This window comes from Narcine bancroftii, chromosome 2, assembly GCF_036971445.1.
Source record: "Narcine bancroftii isolate sNarBan1 chromosome 2, sNarBan1.hap1, whole genome shotgun sequence".
Taxonomy (NCBI): Eukaryota; Metazoa; Chordata; class Chondrichthyes; order Torpediniformes; family Narcinidae; genus Narcine; species Narcine bancroftii.
In genome coordinates this window covers 55367187-55387309 of record NC_091470.1, presented here as the reverse complement: position 1 = coordinate 55387309, position 20123 = coordinate 55367187, and the positions used below count along the sequence as shown (strand labels likewise).

The window sequence follows — 20123 nt, the reverse complement described above, 5'->3', positions numbered from 1 at the left end:
ATGGCTGTGCCCCTTGACAATAAGTACTCCTATTTGAGTACTGTTGGAGGGGGACATGCCTCTGGTTACAGAGTTTGGCCCCGTGGCTCAGAGGGGTAGGGAAAGGAAGAGGAAACTAGTAGTGAGGGGACTCTTATGGTTAGGAGGTCAGACAGGTGAATCTGTGGATGCAGGAAAGAAACTCAGTAGTTTGCCTCCAGGTGCCTGGGCCTGTGATGTTTCAGATCACGTCCAAGATACCCTGCAGTAAGAGGTAGAATAACCAGAGGTCGTAATACATTTTGACAGAGGTGGGAAAAGGGAAGGGGTCCTGTAAAAAGACTACAGGGAGTTAGGAAGGAAGTCGAAAAGTAGGCCCACAAAGGAAATAATCTTGGGATTACTGCCTGTGCCAAGTGACAGTGAGTATAGGAATTGGATGAAGTGGAGGATAAATGTATGGCTGAGGGATTGGAGCAGGGGCCAGGGATTCAGATTTCAGGACTATTGGAACCTCTTTTGGGGCAGGTGTGACCTGTATAAAAAGGACAAGTTGCACTCGAATCCCAGGGAGACCAATATCCTGACAGGGAGGTTTGCTAAGGCTACTGGGGAGAGTTTAGAGTAGAACTGTTGAAGGGTGGGAACTGAACTGAAAATACTGGGGAGGAGGCAGTTGGCTCACAAATAGAGAAAACTTGGAGATGGTGTGTGGAGGGGGTGGGGGGAATAGGCTGGTGTTAGAGAAGGGACACACTCAGACGGACGGTTTGAGATGCGTCTATTTTAATGTGAGGAGTGTTGTGAACAAAGCAGATTATCTTAGTTCATGGATTAGTACTTGGAGCTATGAGGTGGTGAACATTTCAGAGACTTTGATGGCTCAGGGACAGGAATGGTTACTTCAAGTTACTTCAGAATGGACCGGGAGGGAGGCAAAAGAGGTGTGTGTGTGGCACTTTTGATCAGAGATAGTGTCACGGGTGCAGAAAAGTGGACATCATGGAGAGATTGTCTACAGAGTCTCTGGGTGGAGATTCAGAACAGGAAAGGGTCCATAACTTGGTGTTTTTTTTTATAGGCTGCCTAATAGGAACAGGGATATTGAGGAACAGATCGGGAAACGGATCCTGTAAAGGTGTAATAATAAAAGTTGTGATGGGAGATTTTAATTTCCCAAATATCAATTGGCATCTCCCTAGAGCAAGGGCTTTAGATGGGGCGGAGTTTGTTAGTGTGTTTTGGAAGGTTTCTTGACACATTATGTAGATAAGCCTGCAAGAGGAGAGACTGTACTTGATTTGGTATTAGGAAATTAACCTGGTCAGGTGCCAGAATGTTCAGTGGGAGAGCATATTGGAGATAGTAAGGGGAATTATAAGGCAAGAAGGCAGGAAAAATAGAAACTTAAACTGGGAACAGATGTTCTCAGGGAAAAGTACAGAAGAATTGTGGCAAATGGTCAGGATATATTTGTGTGGAGTTTTGCATAGGTACATTCCAATGAGACGGGGAAGTTATGTTAGGGGAAAGGAACAGAGGTGTACACAGGCTGAAATAAATCTTGTCAAGAAGAAAAGAAAAGTTTACAAATGGTTCAGAGAGCTAGATAATATTAGAGATCTAGAAGGTTATAAGGCTAACGGGAAAGATCTTAAAAATGAAATTAGGAGAGCCACAAGGGGCCATGAGAAGGCCTTGGTGGGCAGGATTAAGGAAAACCGTGGCATTCTACAAGTATCTGAAGAGCAAGAGGATAAGACATGAAAGAATAGGACCTATCATGTGTGACAGTGGGAAAATGTGTATGTAACCGGAGGGAATAGCAGAGGTACTTAATGAATGCTTGGTAATTATAGTGATGACTTGCAACAGACTGAAAAGTTTGAGCATGTAGATATTAAGAGAAAGGATGTGCTGGAACTTTTGGAAAGCATCAAGTTGGATAAGTTGTTGGGACCGGATGAGATGTACCCCAGGCTTTTGTGGGAGGTGAGGGAGGAGATTGCTAAACCTCTGGCTATGATCTTTGAATCATCAATAGGGATGGGAGAGGTTCTGGAGGATTGGAGGGTTACGGATGTTGTTCCTTTATTCAAGGGAGTAGAGATAGCCCAGGAAATTATAGACCAGTGAGTCTTACTTCAATGGTTGGTAAGTTGATGGAGAAGATCCTGAAAGGCAGGATTTGGAGAGGTATAATAGGAATCAAAATCAGAATTTATCGTCATGAACAAGTCACAAAATTCAGTGTTTTGCAACAGCATCATAGTGCAAACATTCATATAAACCACCTTACAAAAATAAATTAAAAAAAAATATTGCACGAAAATAAGGCAGTGTCTTTGATTCATTGATTATTTAGGAATCAGATGGCAGCGGGGAAGCTGTCTTTGTGCCTCTGAATGCTTGTATGTAGGCCCCTGTACCTTTTTCCTAATTGTAGCAGAGTGAAGAGTGCATGACATTCATTCTTGAATGAACATCATTCAAGAGGGAGAACCCTTGCAAGGTACCAGGCCCTGAAAATGTACCTGGCAGGGTGCTGAAAATCTGTGCCAACCAACTAGCTGGAGTGTTCACGTATATTTTGAACCTCTCATTGCTCCAGTCAAAGGTTTCCACCTGCTTCAAAAGGGCATCAATCATCCCAGTGCCCAAGAAAATGCAGTGTGAGCTGCCTCAGTGAATATTGCCCAGTAGCACTAACATCTACTGTGATGAAATGCTTTGAAAGGCTGGTCATGGCCTGAAATAACACGTACCTAAACAAAGATCTGGACCCATTGCAATTCGCCCATCATCACAATCGCTCGACAGCAGATGCAATATGACTGGCTCTCTTCTCATCTCTGGATCACCTCGAAAACTGCTCTTCATTGACTACGACTCAACCTTCAACACCATTATTCCCTCATTGCTGTCAAGCAGCTACTAACTCTAGGCCTCTTTACGCTCCTCTGCAACTGGATCCTTGACTTTTCTATAGGAAGACCACAGTCAGTATAATTGGAAACAACGTCTCCTCCTCACTGATTATCAACACAGGCGCACTCCAAGGATGTGTGGTTAGCCCACTACTCTACTCATACACCCATCACCCATGACTGTGTGGCCAGACACAATTCCAATGCTATCTACAAATTTGCTGATGACAAGACAGTTGTCAGCATAATCACAAATGGCAATGAGGAAGCATACAGGAGGGAGGTAGATCAGCTCGTTGAGTGATAGCACACCAACAACTTGGCACTCAATGTTAGCAAAACTAAGGATATGATTGTGGACTTCAGAAGGAAGTCAGGGGAACACAACCCAGTCCTCATCGAGGGCTCAGAAGTGGAGAGGGTCAAGAACTTAAAACTCTTGGGTGTCATCATCTCCGAGGATCTATCCTGGAGCCTCCAGGTTGTTGCAATCATGAAGAAGGCTTGCCAGCAGCTATACTTTGTGAGGTGTTTGAGGTATAATATGATTACGAATATTCAACATGGCTTTGTTAAGGGCAGGTTGTACCTTATGAGCTTGAATGAATTTTTTGAGGATATAACTAAACACATTGATGAAGGAAGAACAATAGATATAGTATATATGGATTTCTACAAAGCATTTAATAAGCTACCCCATGCAAGGCATATTGAAGAAGTAAGGAGGCATTGGATCCAAGTGGATATTGCTTTGTGGATCCATGGATGGAGGGATGGGTGATGACACAAAGGTTGGGGGTGTTGTGGATGGTGTAGAGGGCTGTCAGAGATTATAGTAGGACATTAATAGGATGCAAAACTGGGCTGAGAAGTGGCAGATGGAGTTCAACTCAGATAAGTATGAAATGGTTCATTTTGGTATTTCAAATATGATGGCATAATATTGTATTAATGGTGAGACTATTGCAGTGGTTCTCAACCTTTTTCTTCCACTCACATACCACTTTAAGTAATCCCTTTGCAATTGGTGCTCTGTGATTAGTAAGGGATTGCTTAAGGTGGTATGTAAGTAGGAAGGGAAGGTTGAGAATCACTGCTCTAGACCCAAGTGTTACTGAAATATTTTTATTGAGAACAATTGTCATTGGCCCATTTTCTTTGGAGTTATGAAACTGTGCACATAATGAGTCAATTAGATACAATTAAAACAGTGGTTTTCAAACTTTTTCTTTCCACCACATATCATCTTAAGCAATCCCTTACTAATCACAGGGCACCTATGGCATAGGGAATACTTAAAGTGGTATGTGAGTGGAAATAAAAAGGTTGAGAATCACTGGACTATTGGCAGTGTGGAGGATCAGAGGGATCTTGGGGTCCGAGTCCATAGGACCGTCGAAGCATCTATGCAGGTTGATTCTTTGGTTAAGAAGGCATTCAATAATCATAGAATTGAATTTTAGGAGCTGAGAGGTAATGTTGCAGTCAGACCCCACTTGGAGTACTGTTCTTAGTTCTGGTTGCCTCATTACTGGAAGATTATGGAAGCCATAGAAAGGGTGCAGAGGAGATTTACAAGGATGTTGCCTGGATTAGGGAGCATACCTTATGAAAACAGGTTGAGTGAACTCGGCCTTTTCTCCTTGGAGCAGTGGAGGATGAGAAATGACCTGTGTGTAAGATGAAGAGAGGCATTGATCGTATGGATAGTTGGAGGCTTTTTCCCCAGGGCTGAAATGGGTGCCAGAAGCGGACATGAGTTTATGGTGCTGGGGAGTAAATACAGAGGAGATGTCAAGGATACGTTTTTAATGCCGAGGGAGGTGGGTGCATGGAATGGCCTGCTGGCAATGGTGATGGAGGCAGATTTGATAGGATCTTTTAAAAGACTTTTGGATAGATACATGGAACTTAGAAAAGCCGAGTAATTTCTAAGGCCGGGACATGTTCAGCACAACTTTGTGGGCTGAAAAGGGCTTCCATTGTGCTGTAGGTTTTCTATGTTTCTATTTCTGTGTATTTTTTTCATCATGGTCACTGAATGTGTCTTAATTAGGAAAATTGATTTAGAACTGAGAAATTGAAAACAGCAATTCAATCTAAATTTGTTTTGATAGTAGTTAATTTTGCTTAATGTTGATAACTGCTTGACTGTAACAAGCTAGCAACACCAAACTGTATTTCTTTAGTGTTTGTTGATAGAACAGTATAATTGGTGTAATAGGAATTATGGCAGGATTCACTGTAAACAATGTATTTTACCCAACATTCTGTTTAAATAGCACACAGCAGGGATTGGCCTGTTTTTTTCTTATTCCTCACGAAGGGCTCAGGCCCAAAATTTTGGTTACCCTTTGTGGGATACTGCGCGAACTGCTGAGTTTCTCCAGCACATTGTGTATTACTCTTGACCTCAGCATCTGCAGAATTTCTTGTTTAATTAGCGTCTTTCTTGTTTAACTAGACAGAGATGGGAATCCGACTTGAATGTAAGTACTGATGAGCAAAACTGGTCTGATTTATGTTAGGACAGTATGACAAATACATTAAATGTAAGGTATAGATTAGTACAATATATTTTGTATAAGTTATATCTCACCACAAAAATTAAATAAGTTAAAGTCAGATAAATGTTTTAGATGTGGCGAGGAAATGGGAACTTTCTTACATTAGACTTGGTCATGTTCCATAGTGAGACCTTTTTGGGTGGATTTAGGAATTTTGTTAGAGCAGATTTTTGGAATTCCATTTCCACAAAACCCAGAATTATTTTTACTGGGTAATCTAATGGGGATAAGACCAAAATTGAAATTAAATTGCAATTATCTAAATATCAAGTTGAATTTGTTAAATTTGCATTGACAGTGGCCAGAAAGTGTATTGCAGTAACTTGGACATCTGACTCCCATTTAGGTATGCAGAAATGCATAGTTGTGTTCCCCTTGAGAAAATTACTTACATCCTAACAAATAAGTACAGGTATGACATATTTCTGCAAATATGGAGACCATATTCACAGATCTCAGGTCAGGTATGACATATTTCTGCAAATATGGAGACCATATTCATAGATCTCAGGTCAGGTATGACATATTTCTGCAAATATGGAGACCATATTTACAGATCTCAGGTGTAAATCTTTAGTTGAATTTCTTCTGGTCCTTGAGTTCATGTTAACCTTCTTCAAAGAAGAAGACAAGTTAAATAATGAATTGAAATCCATGGAGTGAACGGTGCTTTCCAGCAACCTTTCTTATTTTCTACTCTCTTTTTTATTCTATTCTCATACTTTTTTTGTGTTTTTTGGGTGGGGGTTGTTGGAGGGTTTGGTTTATAATCATAATGCAGCATAAATTTGTCTACTTACGTCTGGTCTAAAAATTTTTAAATAATGTATTTTAAATAAACCATGGAAACTCCATGAATGCAAGATATTTTCTCCACTGAAGTACAAAAAATATAACTGCTAATACTGTACATACTATTTCCCTGTGTGAGAGGAGGCTTGTTGGATGCAAGTTATAGAAGTAAAATAGATCTTAGTTAATCACAGATGTCATCACTAAATCTCAATAAAATAAGTTATTCAGCTTATTAAACATTATTGCATCGTTAATTTGCTGGAAAATAACTTGCTTTATGAAACCAAGATGGATTTCTGATGAATTTATTTACTATTATGATAGAATTGGGATTTAATTTATGTAAACTGATTTCCAAAGTATAATTGAAGAAACTTAGAGGTGAATAATATTTGGTAATGACTTTAGCAATCAAGCTTGATTGTTGTTAATGCTATTCAATTTGGATTGACTCTGGAGGATTGAGGCTTCAAGTCAAATCAGATAACGAAAGTAAATATTACATCATAAATTTTGAAGCTGGTGATGTTGCTTCTGACTTGATGTTTGTACTGGCATTAATAGCACACTCAATGTTCATTTCAAAACCTATCTTAATTATTGGCTCATCTGTCAAAAATCAAAGGAACAGTTGATAGTTCAATTTTTAAGTAATTGTTCCAAATTTTCAATTAAATCGTGCTTATATTGGTCTGAATATGTTTGCAATCATTTCAAGGGTATTTGCTTGGGAAAGAATAAGATTGGGTAAACTTGACTACGGAAGATTGTGGAAGATTGTATTTACTGCTAGTATCTTCTACTTGTACTATTCAAAATTTTAAATGTGTGAGAAAGAAGCAAACTTTTGGTTAAGCTGGTTATGGATTTTCAGTTTAACAAAACTTAACATAAGGTGTGGCGCTTGCGAGAGCTGAAGGAAATCACTGCTGCCACACTGAAGGTCGTTAAAGCTCAGTCACCTGTTGCATTGTAAAGTCATAATCGCTGCCCAGGGTACGCGCTGGAAGGTATGCTGGAGTCAGAGAGAAACCTCTGACAACGCCATTTCCCCATGGCTGCCCTGCCACGTGGCGATACAAGTGGGGCTGGTTCACCATGAGGATGTGTACCGCCACACAACCCTCCCCAGAATCGGCTATGCTTCCTGTTGCTTTGGCGGCTGGCCCTGGCGCTTGGGCACGGCCGTCTACATCGGCTGTGATAAGACCAATGGGCAGCCTTTAAGCGGTCCACAGTAAACAGTTCTTCCCTGCCCACCACATCTAAAATAAAAGTCCCACCTAACTGCTGGAGAACCTTATACGGCCCTTTGTATGGGTGCTGCAGCGGGGCCCTCTGTGTTCCTCTCCGGATGAACACAAATTGCGCCACATCCAGATCTTTTGGTTGGGTGCTGTGGTGTGATGGGGGCGGCAGGATTAGGTTGCCCAGTCGTTTACGGAGGTCCGCGTCCCACTCACCTTCGTTGTGCATTGACTTGGCCTCCACGCCGAAGAATTCGCCTGGCAGGGAGAATGGTGTGCCGTAAACTATTTCTGCTGACGAGGCTTGCAGGTCCTCCTTGGGCACCGACCTAATCCCAAGGGGAACCCAGGGCAAGTCGTCCACTCAGTCGGGGCCGGAAAGTCCTGCCATCAGAGCGAACTTTAGGTGGCGGTGGAATCTCTCTACCAACCCGTTAGACTGTGGGTGGTAGGCCGTGGTGTGGTGCAGTGTTACCCCGAAAAGCCTTGCCAGCTGCGACCATAGTGCGGAGGTAAATCAGACGCCTCTGTCGCTCGTGTTGTGCGCCAGCATGCCGAAATGAGCGATCCACTGGCAGACCAGGGTTCTAGCACAAGTCTCCACTGATGCCTCACGGACCGGAATGACTTCTGGCCACCTGATTGCTCTGTCCACTATGGTAAACAGGTACCTCGACTCCCTGGACACTGCCAAGGGGCCCACGACATCCACGTGGATATGCTGGAACCTCTGAGTTGCCGTGTTGAACAAGGGCTTGCGTGTGCCTGTGGACTTTAGGCATCTGGCACCTGATGCAGTTGCAGGTTAGCGGTGCCATCTCCTTCTTGAGGCCATGCCAGATGAATCACTGCGCCACCATACGCACGGTAGTTTTTACTGAGGGGTGGGTGAGATCGTGGATAGAGCTGACGACCCTTGCCCTCCACTCCTCTGGGACTACTGGGCGCAGTGAGCTGGTGGAGGTGTCGCAGAGCAGCGGCTGGGCAGAGTCAGGAAGCTGGATATCCTCGAGGTGGATTCCTGAGATGGCGGTCCGGAGAGCTTGAGTTTGGCATTGTGCTGCTGGGCCTGCACTAGTTGCTCACAGTTGAGGCTGGGAGCTAGTGTGCTGATGGCCGGGCGGGAGAGCGCATCTGTGACCACATTGTCCTTGCCCGCCCTGTGCCAGATGTCTGTCGTGAAGTCGGACGTGTAGATCAGGTGGCGCTCTTGCTTGACCGACCACGGTCAAGCCCCTCACCCAAGCCAGTGCTTGGGTGAGGGACTTGTGATCGATGAAAACAGTGAAAGTATCGGAAGTGGCAGATGGCCAGGTACAGGGCCAGGAGCGCCCGGTCAAACGCACTGTATTTAAGCTCCGGCGGCCACATCTGCTTACTGAAAAAGGCCAACGGGCACCACTGCCTGTCCAGCCACTGTTCCAGTAGTCCCCTGACCGCCATGGAGGAAGTGTCGACTGAAAGTGCCTTGTGCACTTCTGGGAGCGGGTGCAATAACAAAGTCACCTCTGCAAGGGCCTGTTTCATTGCAGTGAAGGCCTCGTCTTCCTCCTCTGACCAGGCCAGGGTCTTCTCTTTCATCACGATCAGCGTGAAAAGAGGGCGCATGATGGGAGAGGATTTGGGAAAATGCTGCCACTTTCTCTGCCGGAGCTGCTCCAGATGCTGAGATGGTGTGCTCCAGGAACTGCAATGTCTGTTTCTCAAACTGGCATTTGACCTTGTTGACCATGAGGCCGAATTCTGCCAGCTAGGCGAACAGGGTACGGAGATGGGCCTTGTGCTCTTTATGGCTGCAGCTGGTTACCAAGATGTCATCTAAGTAGATAAAGACAAAGTCCAAATCCCTAACCATTGCGTCCATGAGGCGCTGGAACGTCTGGGCTGCTTTCTTCAACCCAAACGGCATCCGAAGGAATTTGAACAAGCCGAAAGGAGTGACAATGGCGGTCTTTCCAACGTCATAGGGTGTACCGGGTATCCGCGCACCAGATCGACTTTTGAAAAGAACCATGCGCCGTGGAGGTTGGCTGCGAAATCCTGGATATGGGGGACTGGGTACCTGTCTGGAGTCGGAGCGTGGTTCAGCCATCTGTAGTCTCCGCAGGGCCTCCAACCCTCTGATGACTTCAGGACCATGTGCAGTGGCGCCGCCCAAGCACTGTCCGACTGCCAAATGATGCCCAGGTCCTGGAGCCTGGAGAATTCCTCCTTTGCCTGTTTTAGCTTCTCTGGTGGTAGCCGCCTAGCTCTGGCCTGCAGCAGGGGGCCTTACATGGAGATGTGATGGAAAACTTCATGGCTGGGGAGGCGACGTCGAAGCAAGGCTCCAGGATGGCAGGGAACTCATTGAGGATCTCGGCGAATTCGTCTGTGACAGTGGCTAACGTGGCGATTTTGGGTCAGTCGTCGTCCACCGTGTCCAGGCGCACCGAGTGAAAGGTGCGGGCGTTGAGCAGCCTCCTGCCCCTCACGTCCACCAGCAGATTGTGAGCCTTTAGGAAGTCAGCCCCTAACAGCGCGGTGCCCACTGAGGCCAGGATGAATCTCCAAGTGAAATTTTCATTCTTGATCTGTATCTGTACCCTACGGGTGCCTTAGGTCTTGATTGCGGAACCATTAGCAGCCTGCAGGGTTAGACCGGGGGTCCAGGTGCGAGTTTCCAGTGCTGTAGGAGGGCTCAGCTCGGTCCCTGTGGCCACCAGGAATCAACAGCTTGTGGACTTGTCAGTGATGTAAAGGAGGCTGTTCACGTGGCTAACCGTCGCAGCCATCAATGGCAGTTAGCCTGGCCGTTTCCCCTGAAGTCGCAGAGCTGACGGCACTTGCAGGCTTTCACTCCCCAGCGCTGGGAATAAAAGCACCATGTTGACTGGGTTTTCTACAGCTGTGCTTGGGGGGAGACTTGGCTGAGGACTGCCTCGTTCTCCTGTTTTGCACCCCAGAGGGCATCTGCCCAGGCTGCGGACTTTCAGGGGTTGGAAAAGTCCTCTTTGGACAGATGGATCCCGATATCGTCCGGCATCTGTTCAAGAAGTATCTGGCGGAAGAGGAAACACGGTTCATGATCCTCCGACAGGGCCAGCATTTCGTCCATGAGGGCTGAGGGACTGTAAACTCCCAACCCATACAGGTGTAAGAGCCTGGAAGCACGCTGTTGGGGAGTGAGGCCAAACTTCCCCAGGAGTAGATTTTTGAGGGAGATATATTTGCCCACTGCTGGTGGCCGGTGAATGATGTTGTCCACCCTCGCTGCCGTGTCCTGGTCCAGCACCCCCACAACGTGGTAAAATTTTGTGGCGTCGGCTGAGATGTTGCGGAGGTGGAATTGTGCCTCCACCTGCCTAAACCACATCCGTGGGCAATGGGGCCAGAAGTGGGGAAGTTTGAGGGCTACTGCATTCACCTTGTCTGCGTCATTCGTTTGCTGGGTCCAGGTAGCCGTCTGGGCCCATCGGGGTCACCACAGTGGTGCTTGCAGGAGCTGAAGGAAATCACTGATGCCATACCGAAGGCTGTTAACGACAATTTTTATTCAAATTCAGCGCACCCCTTTAAGGGCAGCATGAGCTCAGTCACCTGGTGCATTTTGACATAATAATCGTTACCCAGGGTGTGCGCTGGAAGGGATGCTAGAGTCAGAGAGAAACCTCTGATGACACCATTTCCCCATGGCTGCCCTGCCACATGGCGATACAAGTGGGGCCGGTTCACCATGAGGATGTGTGCCGCCACAAGGTTTTTATTTTGTTTGAAAACCATATTCTCCAAATTGTAACTTCATTTGTCAGCATTTGTAATTTGTCCTTGAATGTAATTCTGATATTCTTATCTGCAAGATAATATCCTAACCCAGCGTATGATCTATGCTAAGAGTTATGTTGGATAGTTCATTGCAGAACACTGATGTCAATTGAAGCCATTTCATCTGAGTAGCATCTGTGCCAGGTAACTTAATAACCAAACCAAATAAAATGATATTGCAAACCAGAACTAAGATTGCAAAAAGTAAATTAACAGAATAGCAGCTGCAGAGGTGTTTTTCTGAATATTCCTAAATATGCTGTCTGGTAGCATTCATGTAAGCATTTTAATGCCTATTGTGGACAATGATATAAAGAGGTAGATAGATCTTTTGTGTTTTTGAGGGATTTGACATTGACTATACAGTATGTGTCTTCAGGTGAAGAGAAAGAGGGCTTGGGTTGATACTGCTGTTGAAGTTTGATTATTTGTGTAGTTGCACTAGATATTATGATGTGAAAATAACGAAAATCAAATAAATGAAAATTTTCAGGCTGGATGAGAAATTCCTGGAGGAAGATTTGGGGGAAAGCTATGTGTCAAGTCTTATAAAATCTCATCATTGATGAGAATGGAATTCTAGTATTATGCATTAAATTTTAAAGGAATAAACATTAAGAATGTTTATCATGAGGAAACAGGAAACACTTCCTATGATAACAAAAAGTCTTGCATACCTGCCACTGGTAATAAAACAAAAGCTGCAATGTCATTTAGTAGTTACGCTGACATGGATATTACAGCCTCTATATAGGCAATATGTAAACAAATTTACTTTGCTTTTAATTTTCTGCGGTCATACCAATGCCAGACAAAAGGAGAGAGAGGCAAGAAAAACAAAGGGATCAGTTGGGAGAAGGTGAATCATGCAAGGTAGAGTGGCCGATGAGAAGACAAAGAAGATGACAATGGTGGTATAAAGGAAGACCAGGGAATTGAAGAGCAGAGGAGAGAGCAGATGCATTCATTGGGGGTGGAGAGGGATGAGAATGGGTGGGCTTGTGGTGGTAGGAAGAGTGAATGAGTGGGTGGTACAGAAGAAGAGTAGAGTGGAATCATTACCTGAAATTAGAAAATTCTGTGTTCAAACTATTGGACTGCAGATGCTCAGGCAGAATATGAGGTGTTGTTCCTCTGGACCGTGGCGGTTGAAGAACACACCAGGCTGTGGCCTGCTGGAGTCTGGCTCATGGAAACCAGGTATCTGGGTCGGGAATCAGGAGGGTGCTGAGGGCAAGAAAGGTACATGAAGGAGGCCTTGGTTAATGAAAAATTCCTGATTATATCAGAGGTATTGATCTGGGGACTCAGGTTTACCAATGGATCAAACGGGAGCTGTGTGGCTGCAGGGGTTGCGGGAGCATTGGAGACAAATCCACAAACACTGTGTTTCTGAAGGGACTCTCTTTTGCTTCTCTTTCTCTTATTGTTGGGGTTGGTGCTGGGCAATGCTAATGGCGCCTTTTTGTGTGGCTTTACAGCAAGCAAAAATTGACATTTGGTGTATTAGCACATGACAATAAAGAAATCTTGAAACTTGAGTGTGTCACTAAGAAATCTGAGGTTTGTAGTAACAGATTCTAGCAATATCATAGTTAGGAACTACAATCACCAGCAATTAAAAAGAATAGGGTGATAAAATAGAGGTGCAGCACCAACCTAGTTAGAGATTCAGCCTGATAGTATTTTATCATAAATATGACATTTAAAAAGTTCTAAATTTTCATAGTTCAGAGGCAAGGTCACTGATCTGAAATGTGAACTGTCTTTTTATTCCCATGCTATCTGAACTGAGTATTTCCCAGCATTTCTGTTTTTATTACAATCTGTGCAGTCTATTCTGGGTGCTCTGGCTGGTTGGAACACATGGTACACATACCTCAAGATAATCTGTTGAAGGCTAAGGTCAGTGGCACAGAGGAAGGCTAAAGCTAATTTGGAGAGGACAAACAAAATCTCAAGAAATTCCACATCCCACAACTGTACCTGTTGGAGATGATAAGACAGTTTTTTTTTAAAAAAAGAAGATTCTCAGGGAATGAGAATCAGGGCTAAAGTAAATGGTGAATAGATTCTTAAAGGCATCTTTAACATCAATGTCGTGCATTGTTGGCAACATCACCTTTCAACAATCAATGTATGAAATATTCTTTATATTTGTGTCCGAATGATACTGGAGGGAAAAGGGTTGAATTAGGATGAAACGTTGCTTTGAATAGAATTGAATATAGAAGATCAGGTTGAACATTAATTAAGTATTCAAGATTATTAAAATGTTTGATTAGATGAATATAATTTCATCAAACAGGCTTTCAGGCTGATGTCAGAAGCATATGCAAATGAAATAGAAATCTAAAATTCCCCTTCTACAGAACTGTTTAAGCAATATTAACTTGAAGATATCAAAATCTGAGATGAATGTTTCTGTTCAGCAAGTCTATTAAGGATTTCAGGTCAGGTAACTGAAGTCAAGTTACAAATCTAATTAAAAGATGAGGTGAAATAAAGAGTTTAATGGCCTGCTCCGACTTTTGTTATTGTATGTGTGGTTTGGTGTTCTTTTATAAAATGCATTTTTAAAAATTGTTTGTAACATTTGTTTGGAGACTTGCTTTGTCGAATGATCTGTCATTACATAGCTTGATAATTTTAAGTGTCAGTGAAGATACAAGGTCTGATGAATCATGGCATGCATTCTATAATGTAAGATGATAGTGACATTTAAGATCATTAGAAGAGTTACAGAAATGCAGGTCATGTTTACTTTCTATTTTAGAAGGGTTTTGCATTCTTACCATGATTTATAGCCACCTTTTTAATTGTGTATTTTTTGGCAAGTACCCTAACCTTTTGAATATTTTTCTTATCTTGTCAATAGTCCTTTTTGTTGTAATATCTATAGTTTTTTTTTTAACCTCTGCACTGACAATAATCAAATTTGAGTGGATTCTTGAGGAACATATCAGAAGTTTTGCTAAGAAGTAATGAAGCTTTATATTAGAAAGGGTTCGAGATATATACAACTTTTCAACAATTTCATTTTTTTTCTGTAATCCTGCCATGTAATCATTTTGAAAATACCCCATTTTCAAAGAATTTCTGCTGAAGATGTTTCTTTTCCAATGTGGCATAATGTTAACATGCTAAATATGATAATTTCCAATTTGGAGTTTCCAAATTTAACCCCCTCCCCACCCCCTGCATTGTTTAGAAGCATGGTGAAGGAAATATGTTCTCATTTAGCTAATGAAGTAAATGTGGAGAGTGATTTCAGTCCATACAACAGAGATAGAATTTGGAAAGCAGTTCCATTAAGACAGCTGTTGCTTTTCATCTTTCACTTGTGACAGTTTAGTTTCCATTGGAATGAATTAAAGTGCTGACTTTCTTTGCTCACTAATTATAGGCCCACTTAAAAATCAGTACCAATTGCATATAGAACCACAGAAAAGTGCAGAAACAGGCCCTTCAGCCCATCTAGTTTGTGCCAAACTATTATTCTGTCTCATTCTAATTACCTGTATCCAGACCATAGGACTCAATACGCCTCTCATCTATGAACCTATTCAAATTTTTCTTGCATTTCAAAATTGAGACCACATTTACAATTTCAGCTGGCAGCTCTTTCCACGCTCTCACCATTTTCTGCGTGAAGTTCGCCTCAATGTTTCCTTTAAACATTTCTCCTTTCACCCTTAATCCATGTCTTCTAGCTCTTGTATTACCGAACATCCATGCAAAAAGCCAGCTTGTCATTACTCTATCTGTACCCCTCATAATTTTGTATACTATCAAATCTCCCCCCATTTTCCAACACTCCTGAGAATAAAGACGTAATTTATTTAATCTTTTCCTGTAACTCACTTGATCAAAACCTCAAAACCTAGCAATATCCTTGTAAATCTCTGCGCTATTTTAATCTTATTGATATTTTTCCATTAGTTACATGACCTAAACTGCATGCAATACTCCAAAATTAGCCTCTCTGATATTTTATACAGCTTCACCATAACATCCCAATTCCTATGGAGTGAAAGTTAATTTATAAGTGGGACACTAAATAGATATCAAGGAAAACAGATAACCCCATATTAAAACATGTAATTCAGATGTGGCAAAAAAATAAATCAATGCATTATCTCCTAAACTGCCATTGTCCCAGAACAAATGAATACCTATGACTCTGGATAATAAGATCCTGGATACCTGGTGCCAGAAAGGGATCAGGTGTATCGAGGATTATTATGAACAAGGGTGGTTCATGTCATTCGAACAGCTGAGGAATAAGTAAAATTTGCCAAATAAAACTTTCTTCTATCTTCAGCTAAGATCTTTCTTAAGGGATAATTTGTGGCCGTTTATGGCCTTGCCCATATGAAGTGACATGGAGACTCTAATTCGAAGGGGGAAATACATGTAATTTTATCTCTATAATATAGCTCCTCTATCAAAGAGAAGACTCAAAGCTGGGCTTATATAAGGCAAGGGAAAGGTGGGAGTTAGACTTGGGCACAACAATCCACGAGCGGTGCTGGTCAGACCTGTGTTGGGACAGGATGACAGTAGTCATTAATGCCAGGTACAATATAATTTCCTGCAACAACTGTAACTCAAACCACAAAAATTACATAAATCTCTGAAATCTATTCTAGGTGTAGTGTGAAGACTCGAACCTTTATGCATTCAACCTGGCTGCATACAAAGGCAAGATCCTTCTGGGAGGAGCTGGGGGACATTCTGAAAAAAAATTACAAAGGTGGATTTTCCACAGGATCCAGAATTGTACCTTCTGGGAAACATAGTTGTGTATTTTAAACTATCCAAATACCAAATTCATTTTATAAAGGTCACCTTAATGATAGGCAGGAAATGTAGAACAGTCACGTGGAAGTCTGACTCCCAACTAAATATTATACAATGGTATACGGAAATGCAGAGTTGTATTCCCCTGGAGAAAATCACATACAATTTAAGGAGAAACTATGACATTTGTTAGGGTTTGACAACCCTATCTGCACACAATGGTGTACACATAAAATTATACCCATTCTGAATAAAAGAAAAGCAATAATTTGTGCCAGTAGAGGAATGATTGAGATAAATGAAGTGGGTCATGGTGGAGATTATGTGCTCTTGTATTTTGTTCTTTATCTTTTTGGTTTACTTTGGGTTTTTCTTAAGTTCCTTTAAGAGTCTGTGTCTTTATCTGATAATTGTTTTTTTTTGAGTTTGTTTAATTTATATGATTTTTTTTCTTGTGGTATGAGGGAGGGGAGAGGGGCAGATGGTATAAAACAGACTCTGAATGTTGTATACTATTGCTGAGAGAGATTGTGTTGTTTATTTGGATTTGTGTTGAGTATTTGAAAATCAAAATAAAATATTTTAAAAAAAACCCACTGCCTTTCCTTCAGCAACTTTCCAGGTAACTTCCTTGAAAAACTGTAAGATTGTTTTTTGTGACCTACCAAGCACAAACCCCTAATCAGTCTTCGCCTATCCAAATACTTGTATATCTGATCTCTTAGAATAACCTCCAATAACCTATCCACAACTGATGTCAGACTCACTGCCTATTACTTCCTGCATTATTCTTGGAGCCTTTTTTTAAACACTGGAAGAGCATTAGCTATGCTCCAATCCTCTGGCACCTCACCTATGGCTAAGGGCATAAATCATAGAACATTACAGCACAGTAGAGGCCCTTCAGCCCACAATGTTGTTTCAACCTATATATAACCACCCAAAAGAAACTAAACCCTCCCTACCTCATAACCCTTTATTTTTCTTTAATCCATGTTTGTCTAAGAGTCTCTTAAATGCTCATTGATCCAGCCCTAGCAAGGTATTCCTGTGTATTTAAAAAAAAACCCATTCCTGATATCTCCCCTTAACTTCCTGGCTACTATATAAATCTCATGAGCTTTTCATGTTTTTTTTTAACTACCTAAATCTAATACATGTTTTGTTCTTCTTAATCAACTGCCTCACCTGTTTTGTCAATCACGGTTTCCTTTTCTTTTCATCTTTTCCCTGTTTTTGTGGGACAAGCCTATGCAGAGCCCTATGCAACTGTTCCCTAAATATCCTCCACATTACTTGTGTGCTTAAACCTGCGGAAATCTGTTCTCAATTTAATCTCCTGCCTCATCCCATCGCAATTAGCCCTTCCCCATTTAAACACTATATAATTTTGTATGCTTTTATCCATGTTTCTTTCTTTGGCTTGGCTTCGTGGACGAAGATTTATGGAGGGGGTAAAAAGTCCACGTCAGCTGCAGGCTCGTTTGTGGCTGACAAGTCCGATGCAGGACAGGCAGACACGGTTGCAGCGGTTGCAGGGGAAAATTGGTTGGTTGGGGTTGGGTGTTGGGTTTTTCCTCCTTTGCCTTTTGTCAGTGAGGTGGGCTCTGCGGTCTTCTTCAAAGGAGGTTGCTGCCCGCCAAACTGTGAGGCGCCAAGATGCACGGTTTGAGGCGCTATCAGCCCACTGGCGGTGGTCAATGTGGCAGGCACCAAGAGATTTCTTTAGGCAGTCCTTGTACCTTTTCTTTGGTGCACCTCTGTCACGGTGGCCAGTGGAGAGCTCGCCATATAACACGATCTTGGGAAGGCGATGGTCCTCCATTCTGGAGACGTGACCCATCCAGCGCAGCTGGATCTTCAGCAGCGTGGACTCGATGCTGTCGACCTCTGCCATCTCGGGCACCTCGACGCTAGGGATGAAAGCGCTCCAATGGATGTTGAGGATGGAGCGGAGACAACGCTGGTGGAAGCGTTCTAGGAGCCGTAGGTGGTGCCGGTAGAGGACCCATGATTCGGAGCCGAACAGGAGTGTGGGTATGACAACGGCTCTGTATACGCTTATGTTTTTGAGGTTTTTCAGTTGGTTGTTTTTCCAGACTCTTTTGTGTAGTCTTCCAAAGGCGCTATTTGCCTTGGCGAGTCTGTTGTCTATCTCATTGTCGATCCTTGCATCTGATGAAATGGTGCAGCCGAGATAGGTAAACTGGTTGACCGTTTTGAGTTTTGTGTGCCCGATGGAGATGTGGGGGGGCTGGTAGTCATGGTGGGGAGCTGGCTGATGGAGGACCTCAGTTTTCTTCAGGCTGACTTCCAGGCCAAACATTTTGGCAGTTTCCGCAAAGCAGGACGTCAAGCGCTGAAGAGCTGGCTCTGAATGGGCAACTAAAGCGGCATCGTCTTTTATCCATGTTTACAGCTAAACTAAAGCTCAGGGAGTTGAGGTCACTCTCATTGAAATGCCTCCCCACACAGAGGTCTGTCATTTGACCAGGTTGTCCCTCCTCTAGTTGGCTGGTCCACAAACTATGTCAAGAATCCTTCTTGGACCCACCTGACAAATTCTGCCCCATCTATCCATCTTACAGTAATGAGGTGCCAGTCAATATTTGGGAAGTTGAAGTCTCCCCTAACAACAACCCTGCAATTTCTGCACCATTCCAAAATCTGCCTACTTATCTGTTTTTTGGTGTCCTGAGGGCTTTTTGTGGTGGGGGTGGTGGGGGGAGGGTGGGGTGTGCTCTAGATTACTTCCAATACAGTGATTGCTCCCTTCCTATTTCAGACTTCCACCCTCACTGACTCAGTAGACACGCCCTCCACAACATCCTCCCTTTCTGCAGGTGAGATACTATCCCTGACCTGTATTGTTACTCTGCCCCATCCCCTCTTTACCTCCTATCCTCTCCCTTTTAAAACATCTAGGTTTTAAAAGGGAAGGTAAAGTCTCTACATGGCCATGTCGTAATTCCATGATCCATGCTCTAAATTCATCTTTATTCCTTGCATTAAAATCCCCAGCTGGTAACATTTATGTTATCTGTCTTGCCTGTCCTTCCTCACAAACTCACAACACATAGCATCATTTTTTTCCACCTTCTGTTCTGTTCTCTGTCCTCACATTCTGGTTCCCATCTCCCCCCCCCCCCCCCCCTCCCCAAACTAGTTTAAACTCTCCAACAGCTCTTGTAAACCTGCCCACCAGGATATAGGTCCCTCTCCAGTTCAGGTGAAGTCTGTCTTTTTTATTCATGACATAAGAGATCCAAATGAACCCTGCCTCCTGCACCAACATTTCAGCCATGCATTCATCTGCCTCACTTTCCGATTTCTACCCTCACTGGAGTGTGGCACAGGCAGCAGTCCTGAGATTACCACCTTTGAGGTCCTGTTTTGCAGCTTCCTTCCTAACTCCCAATAATCCCTTTTATATGTATCTAGTCAGGATCCCTGCAATTTCTACTCTAGACTTCTTCAAGGTCTAAGCGACTATCTTGTCAGGCGATTTATGTGCCCTTATTTGCCTCAAGACAGCGAGCAACTCCTCTTTAATCTGTAGAGGTTCCACTATCTCACTACATTAATACCTATTGTATCAGGCACCTATGGGAATTGTCAATGTCGGATAAGCGAATTCCTGATTACTTAAGACTCACTCTCAAAATTGTTACAAACCACGCGTAATGAGAAGCAATAGACAATGAAACAGACAGTGTTTAATTTTAAAACACTAATTTTATTTCTTACTATTAAACTATAGACATAACCTTTAAACTATCCTTAACACTAAGTCTATCCCAACTGTAGGTGAATGTGTGCATGGGCGTGTGTGTGTGAAAAACCCAAACCATTACAGTCCAGGCCAAATCTAGAAAGTTACCTCAAAAGTTCAGCCTTTCAAATTCAGTGTTGAAGTGTAGGCCTTTGAAATTTGATGCCCAGAATTAATGTTGAACTGATGGGAAGACTGGAGTTGTGCCTGCTACAGACTCATGCATTCT

At 43.0% G+C, this 20123-nt stretch overlaps 1 protein-coding gene across 6 annotated transcripts in view; it reads left to right on the top strand.

Annotated features, from left to right (window-relative positions):
- The window catches only part of strn3 (striatin, calmodulin binding protein 3), a 199608-nt gene that overhangs the window by 15615 nt on the left and 163870 nt on the right, over positions 1-20123 (top strand). Inside the window, exons 1-2 of one of the 6 annotated variants that reach the window (XM_069916712.1) lie at positions 11173-11253; positions 11355-11463. The exons of 4 other annotated variants lie outside the window; for them this stretch is intronic. The gene's annotated coding sequence lies outside the window, so the exon portion shown is untranslated. Of the gene's footprint in view, positions 1-11172; positions 11464-20123 lie in introns of those variants that run through there. One more of the 6 variants, XM_069916711.1, reaches the window with a different exon arrangement.